At 41.8% G+C, this 8,558-nt stretch overlaps 1 long non-coding RNA gene across 1 annotated transcript in view; it reads left to right on the forward strand.

Annotated features, from left to right (window-relative positions):
- LOC103373323 (uncharacterized) overlaps window positions 1–8,227 on the forward strand; it is a 16,002-nt gene extending 7,775 nt beyond the window's left edge. Inside the window, exons 2-3 of the long non-coding RNA XR_521055.1 lie at window positions 4,489–4,492; window positions 8,143–8,227. This is a non-coding gene — a long non-coding RNA (uncharacterized LOC103373323). The remainder of the gene's footprint in view (window positions 1–4,488; window positions 4,493–8,142) is intronic.
- Window positions 8,228–8,558: the final 331 nt, after the last annotated feature.

The raw sequence follows: 8,558 nt of genomic DNA on the forward strand, positions 1-8,558 counted from the left end.
GGGAAATTCTTTTCCACAGACCAGCCCTTGACTTCCATCTCATTACATGACAATACAAACTACACAGAATCCCACATAAGGGTACACAGACAGAACAACATTATTAACATTACAGAATGACATGTCTGAAGAGTGTCCAGGCCATAGACGGACTGGAACACTTTTCAAGCTCCTAGACGGACAGTGCATGTTCTGGCAACATGAAGGTGTGCCTTGTCTTGTTGAAATATCAAGTGATGACAGCGATCCTCTCACTTCTCCACCTGCATGGGCAACTCTCCCTGTCACACCATCTGCATAGAGTGATGCTACATGCTACATCTACCATCCACTCTGAGCAGCTGAAAATGAGTCTCGTCTGTGAAAAGAAGCGTCCTCCATCTTGCCAGTGTCCAGCTAACATTAGTGGTTGCAAAAGTGGAACTGATTAGCAGTTAGTTCTGCCATAAGATCAAGGACTTGGTGTAGGCAACAAGATCACAAACCAGTGATTCGTCACAGTTTGAGCAGAACTCTGTCTTGCAGACGATCTCACAGAATTTTGCAGAAGAACAGCTCAGACGTTACGATCCTCAGCTCAGTCGGTGACATGCGGTCTGCACTCTTGTGGCAGATTGTCTGTTGCTGTCTGAAGATGTTTGTAAGACAAACTGTTCAGTTGTGGACTGTGGCCCTAAATGACAAGCTAGCATCCAGCAGCTAACAGTCTGTCCTCGTCATCTTTGGGATTGTGCCATTTGAATAGAGCTGCATTTTGAGGTGGTCTTTTTATAGCCGCTGGTCAAAGGAGTGTCTGTGCAGTGGTCACGGAAATCTGTCACCAGTTGAACAGCTCTAAATTGTTTTGTGCGCAATTGCATCCTTTTCTAACCAAAAATAGACACGAGATTTTAAACCATTTGCATGCACCGCTCAGACTTTTGCTCAGTTTAAGGTCTGCATTTGTGGGTTTGTGCATGTGATTGACAGAATGTGATTGGACAAATTACCTCTCTTCGACAGGAGGGTTACCGGCTCAGCAGGGCCCTCATTCTCATCACTTGATTGTTCATCAGATGTCTCGTGCTCTGCATCATATTCTGTGTTTTGTTTTGTTTTTTGGGTTTTTTTTTTTTTGTTCCGCTTCTGACAGTAACTCTTTCAGTCAACTTTTTCATTAGTTTCATGCGTATAGGCAGGTTCCACATATCTCAATTTTAGACACTTTTGCTCTTAATTGCAGCTTCTTCTGGACATTTTAGGCATCAACACTACAGAGGGACAAAATTTAAACCAAACAGATCTGGTGAAGATGGTCAAATTCAACTCTTTTCATTTTACAGGTGTGCAGGATATTATGAAGCCAATCCAGATGAAATAAAGCACATTTTTCAAACATAGTATTTACAAAAACTGCTCAAATTTGACTAGAAAGTAACAGAAGAGTCTCACATAAAAACAAATCAATTGAATATCTGTGAAGCTTTAATACTTTAGTACTAGTGTGACTTTAAATCAAAGCGCACAAGGATATTTTTAAGGCGTTAAATGATTACTTCTAACATTTATTATTTTATTTGATATAATAACTTAATTTCTGACTAACAGATGCTGTGTAGGACTGCAGCTCTCAGACTGTGGCTGTTCAAAGGACGAGATTAAAAAAAAGGTGAGTTGTGTGAACCTGAGCGTGAGGACATGCATGTGGGAAGCTAGTCAAAGACAAATAATGCTCCGTCTCAGTTTTATTTAACACGGGAGGTAAATTAGCTTTCACAACCAAAAAACAAAAATAGAAAACAAACAAACACACCGACAAAAAAAATAAGGTGGGAAGATGAAAATGGCAAATGAGCACAGCCACTGGCAAGCGAGCAATCCCCAGAGGCAACTCCTTTCATTTTCAACTAATGATATTTCCTTCCGCTTGTCAATTTTTTTCCCTCCTCCTCGTCTCTTACCAGTTCTCCGAGTGGCGATCATCTGCCAGCGCAAAGCCTGGTTTAGAGCGGCACTAAGAACACATGCACAGGGAAGTTGCAAAAGCAAGAAGAGAGAAACGGGGATAAAGAAGATTCAGGAAGCAAATATACGTTTCATTTTGGCTGCAAAGTGCTCAATGAGGCAAGAAACTGGTCCATCATGGAGCTACGGAGAATTACTTTTATACTTCATGAAAAGTTGGAACTCTGCCTTTTAATTCTGGAAAAAAAACAAACCATACAGGAGACACACAGTTGCACACATCAATCAGGATGCTCAGTTGAGAGTCAGTGTCTCGTCACATCATCTTTTCCAGGTCAGCGTCTCCACTTGCAGCCACTGATGGAGCATCATCGGTGAGCATGTGCGCTCGTGTCCGTGATGCGAAATACTCAGTGTTGTGCATGAATGTGCTTGAGCATGCTCATGTTTTTGTTGAACTGTGAATCTGAGTGCCAAGAATTCCTCTTTTGGAAGGTTTTTCTTCGTCTCCCCCCTTGGAAGGTGGCCTTGTGTGGATGTGACGCAGGACTTTTGTTGTGGAAAGTGAAGGATTCTCTTTTTTTTTCTCTGTTGTGAGCGAGGAGTAACAAACACTTTGCTGCAGTCACTGTGAAGTGCACGCCGGCAGGGGTGATCGAGTTACTGTAATCAGCCATAAAGTGTGCAGACAGGCCCAAGTTTCAGTTAAACATCTGTCCAAATGCTGTGTACCGTGTTTGCTGCCCCCAAAAAAAGGAAATTAAGACAGTTCATGCAACACTAAAACAGGTTTTCTCTGCAGAGTTGGTGTGGAGAGAAAAAAGAGGATAGAGAAAAGACACTCGACCTTTAATAGAGGACTCTGGATTCATGATAAGGAGCGATAACCATTCAATTTCTGGAACATCGCTCACTTTATGCGTTTGTGGACGCCCTTCAACAACGTGCAGCTGTCGTGTGTGCCGTGGAAAGAAGAAGCTACCCGTCTCTTGAGTCAATTAGGGCCTGGGATGGATGCGTAGGAGAAGGAAAAAGAGTAGCTAAGAGAAAATAAAATTCATTTTTTGTAGACTTAGTTAAAAACCCCAAACTGTGAACTCCGAATGTGAACTTGCTTATTTCATTCTCTGTGAACTGAACACTGAGGTGCCTCTGAGGTGTGAACTTGCACAACACTAGAAATACTCATGCGTGAATCTGATAAAGAATATGCACTTAAAACTGAACTCTTGACACGATATAAAAAACACCTCTCTCTGTTTCATCCTTTCATCTTTCAGAACTTATACTCTCTCTCTCCTAATATTTGTGCGCTAAATATTTTCCTTCCCACTTCGCTCTCACCTTCCCTCCCGCCCACATCCATTCGCAGCACCCACACTTTTTTCTTTTTACGTCACCAAGGCATCAAGAACAGTTTGTCACATTAGTTAGCTGTTCTGCAGAGAGTGTTGACCTTCCTAAAGACAAAGCTCTTTTCTGCACCTTAAACAGCGAGTTGTTTTTTTTTTTTGAAAAAGCTGGAGCTTGCAGATGGTTGCTTCTCCTGCTTATGCAGAAAGCTATTATCATGTTAGGACCCACTGTCACTGCTGTCACTGCTCATCACACACACACACACACACACACACACACACACATGCAACTACTGAAATTCAAATTGGCAATGAGAAGTAGACGCATTTTCATAGAGGCGATACATTTGAATGAACATCTCACACTGCGAAAGGAAGACTCTCTAAGTAAATTGTATGAAAACATACAGACTAATGGTTCAATCGTGCACAGCATTGAGTTTTAATACTGCAGAGGACCAATAGCAATTTGAACCCAACTGAACCGGAGGGAACAGTAATGTTGGGAACGTGAATTTACAGGACACTTTATTGGCCAGCGTCTTTCAGTAATGATCATCGCCACCAACAATGTTCCAGCTCCCCGGTCGTCACCAGCCACTCACACTATCTATCTCTTCCTTTGTGCCTTTGTGAGTCACCTCCCTGCGCCTTTGTGACTGCAATGTGAGTAATATCTTCAATGATGCCATGTCTCAGCAACATCCAGGATGATGCAGGTCAATCGGTGGCCGGTGGGCCTCATCTGGCTCCAGCAGCCCACTGAGTTTCAGTTAATTTCTCGGCACCAACTGCGATCGCTGAGGTCAATTTTCGCTGCATTTGCCAGCTTTGAACGTAAGTTAGTGCCAGCAGGGAGGACATCAGCTGATTTAACTCTTAAATGCATGGGTTGGTTTTCTGTTGCATTTATCTTGAGTTATTTATAGATATATTACGAAAAAGAAAGTCTTCTCTCAGGGCTGGCTGATATGTTCATAGCGTCTTATTTTGGACACAACTTGCTGTAAATTCTAATTTAACCTAAACCTAAACCAGTCAGCACATTAGTCACATGCTCATTGCAAGGTAGACTGTTTTGCAGTTGAGCATACGGTGGATGGAGAGATGGGGCATCTCTGGCATGTTTGCAAAACTTTTTTTTTTTTAGCTGAAGCCCTAAGCTTTTAGAGGTCATGGCACTCTTAAGGAATGTATGACTGTGAGATCTCTGGCTTCCCTAATTGGAACTTTAGCCAGGAAACGTGCTTATGCTTTTATAGCAGCAGGCTTGATGCAGCTAACTGCACTTGGGGCCACTATTTCTATTTATTTTTGATCATATCTGACATAAGCACATATCAGTTGACAGGCACATTTCCATGCTCTGGTTCTGCTTTTAAATGATTCTGATTCATGAATGGCACAAAAGCTAATCCCTCGTTATCGCTAGCCTCAGGTACATCTTTCGTCATTAGACGAGTGAGTCAGCAGTGGCACTGTAAAAACAACAACAACAACAACAAAACTTGCCTTACTGCGCACATGCACATATAAAAACATTAGAAAAACAATACTTTTCTTTTTTTTAAAATCATTTTTGATGCCAGAACACTGGTAAAGACAAATATTTGGAGGACCGCTTGAGAGCTGAATGCTTCACTGACATGGAAATGATTAAAATATGTAGATCAAAACGCAAAATCACGTTTAACTAGAGTTGTGAGAACTAATGTAAATCATTAACCAGGACAGTCTGTAGCAGAAAGTAGCTTCTCCAGTGGAAGTGAAGTGGATGTTGGAAACTGTGAATGGTTTTACTTCCATGTTTTCTTTTGTTTTGTCTTGTTTAAATCAATAATTACCCAAAAATCGTTGGGAAATCCCATCTACAACACTCGACTGGCTGCCAAGATGAAAATTGTTAACCCACCATAGTTGACTATTAAAACTTGTAGTCTCGAGTCTTTTATCAACATTAACAACCAATAAACCAAACAGCAGCACTCTACAAAGTCTTGTGTCCGACAGGATCTGAAGCCACATCTACAGAGCAACAAGCCAACAGACTCTGGTATATGAGTTGTGTTGAGGCAATGAGTAGAGCTGCCGTCACCACCACCAAATGAAATTTGTGGGTTTGTGGAGGGTTTTTAGCACTAAATGACCTTAGTGGTCCGGCAGCAGGCGCGTATAGCCGTGGTAAGCCCAGTATCAGGGACCTCTGGTTGTGCTCCACCAAAGTTTGCTTCCAAACAAGGCCTCTAACCTTAACTGCTCAGACAAATAACAGAGAAGCTTACTGGTCAGCATTTGAATGTCCTAACAGGTGGCTGCAGCTTCAGGCTCCTGACAGCTGTTTCCAAACAAACACACACAAATGAAATGCCACCTCTCCCTATTTGGCATTCTGTTTTAGGTAAGACCAGTTTGTGTGTCCGTGTGTGTGTGTTACAGGGGTATTACAGTGCTGATTGAACCATAGTCGGACAATGAATACCAATCTGTGCGTACCCAATCTGTTCTGCATGACTTTCTCCTTCGCTGTCCTAGTGTGACCAGACTTTTAGTAGCAGCAGCAGCAGCAGCAGACGCCATGTTTGACAGTGTTATCTATGACACGCAGGCTCCAGATACCCTTTAGGGGTCCTTCAGGAGGCTCCACAGGGTGCCCAGCCAAATTTCACTTCACTGGGGCGGCATCCACGCAGAGTGAGAATGACTCCTTTCACCATACAGGTGGTTTCACAATCGCCATTTCAAAATTGTTATCACCCCTTGAGAAATAATTCCTGTCTGAGCAGAGCTTATTTTTTAATTATTCCTGAAGCACACATTAACGCTGACCGCTTTTGTCATGCTGTTATTGAACGGTTCAAAGGGGGAAAACATCAGTTCTCTTTTATAAGATCAGATTCCAACAGATTTTTGAAGAGGCTGGAATGTCAACACTTGAAAAAATGGCTCATATTTTTTAGTTTAGCATCAGCAAATGCACATAAGTGTGAAATCGCTGCATAATAAAACCCACTATGGTAGTTATACATATTTAAAAATGAACACTGATAATAATAATAAAAATACAGATACAATCATTATTTTTCTGAACATAACTGCGATGTCGGCAATTCCATCAGTCGACACCATCTCGATTGTGCTCCTACGCGCGCGGTATACTCTGAATATTAGCTAATATCCTGGTTATGGTCACATTTTGGATAAGCTTTTTATATTCATCTTCATATCTTTCTCATGAATATATCTGAATATCCAAATAAATAGCCAACCTTGGATGTTGCCATGGAAATTCAAGTCACACAAAAGGAAAACGGCACAGTGAACAGGATAAAGTGTCCTCCTCGCCGTCTCAAATGATAAAATCACAAAGCACACTATTGTCACTCTCACACAAATGCCAGTATAGAGTATGAAGAACTTGTGAGATGATGTTTGAATGCACCCATTGAACAGCAGCACCCTCCATCTATACATGAAATGTCTTTTTAAACTTCCTGCAAACAAAAGAAGCTATATGGAGCTCCTTCTTTTTTCCTGTCACCATAGTTTTTGGTCTGTCTCCATCTCACAGTTTGAATCTTTAATGCCTTTCTTCTCTTTATATCTCGCTCTCCCTCCATCTCCCCGACCATCTCGGCCTTTTGTCTGTACATTTACGTTTTCCGTTGATGTCGGAACCAATCTCAAAATAAAACATGACACAAATGCAAAATGTTATGGATGGGGGAAAAAAGAAGAAGAGAGGGGAGCTAACAAAACACGAGGAGGTAGGAGGAAAAACAGTAGGGGTTAGAGGCGAAGCAGGGGAGGGCCCTGCTGCCTTAAGCAGAGTTCACTCCGGTTATTTTCCTCCTTTGATTGGTCTTGTTTTAGTTCCCCTCTCCGTATTATTTCAGCGAGTATTTTCGCTGCAGTTTGGAGAGACAGACTCATCGTTTTGCCCTGCAGGGGAGAAATGCAGATGGCGAGATGCTCCACTCCTCTCTCATCCCTCACTCCCGTACTCATTTTTTTTTTTCTCTCCCCCCGCTCCTCTCCTCCATCCCTAATGAATCAAGAGAATTAATTAGAAAAATATAAAATTAGATGACTGGAGGAATGAGGAAAGAGAGAGGAGGGAGCAGAAAGAATGACATAAATAAGTTCTGTTCTTTTTTGGGGGGGCCTGTAATTACTTATTTGAACATGGAGACGTTCTGCCCTTTGGCCAGGAATACTGGACTGCGCTGTTATGTTTGTGCAAGTCCGAAGAGTTTTGGATCAACATCTGAACTGCAATAGAAATGAAACTGTACACAACATCCAACATCTGGCTATTCCAACGGCATGAAATCTCAGTTGAATACCCTTGTAGTGTCTGTGATCACCTGCATTGTGTTTGAATTAGTGGTGGGACGTGATTACAAAAAAGTAAATCTAATTAATTGAGTGCAATTGATCACATTTTTGGCCAGCAATATTTGACACAATAAGCAAAGTTTTTAAATTCAAATAGACTTTGGTTGACGACTGAATCAATGAATAGACATATACGTGGACTTAAACAACAAAAATGTTTCATTTTCATCTATATTTATCTGCATTTTTCATCTGTCTACTACATCCACAGATGAGTGCAAACTCAAAGTGCAATTATAGTGATTAGATTCAACATTTTAGGACTTTTTGTCTTATTTGTTACGCAATTTGCACAAAACCATGCTCTCGCTATGCTATGTGTCCACAGGATCCATCTATTTCTTGCTTCCCATTCATGGTGTAGTTAAACTCCCCACGACGTGTTCTGGAGCGACGGGGGGGAGTTTGAGCAAGGAGGTGTAGCATCATCCTCACTTGCATAAAGTAGATGTTACACCACTCAGACCACGACAGTATGGTGTAGAAACACGAGCTCACTTTTATTACTTCACCGGCAGGACTGGTAACACAAACAAGCTGTCGGTACAACAGCGGGCACACACACTTCACTTTTCGCGCTCCAACATCTCACACCCACGGCAGTAACAACACACAGAAGAACACAACTTCTTCTACCTGGCAGTAATCTCACTACCCACCTCTATGTACTGCCACCTACTGGACGGTGTAATTATGTCTCAACCAAATAACTGGGAGCTTCTGCTTGATCAACTGAATAAAGTGTAAATACATGTACAATATATACATAAACAAAAAGAACATCTTTCCAGGTGTCACATAGACTTGATTTCAGCTTTATACAAACTTGGCAATTTTTGGCAAAATGGCCCCTGTGGCCTCGAT

The sequence above is a fragment of the Stegastes partitus genome, unplaced genomic scaffold (genome assembly GCF_000690725.1).
Source record: "Stegastes partitus isolate 25-593 unplaced genomic scaffold, Stegastes_partitus-1.0.2 Scaffold1952, whole genome shotgun sequence".
Lineage (NCBI taxonomy): Eukaryota > Metazoa > Chordata > Actinopteri > Pomacentridae > Stegastes > Stegastes partitus.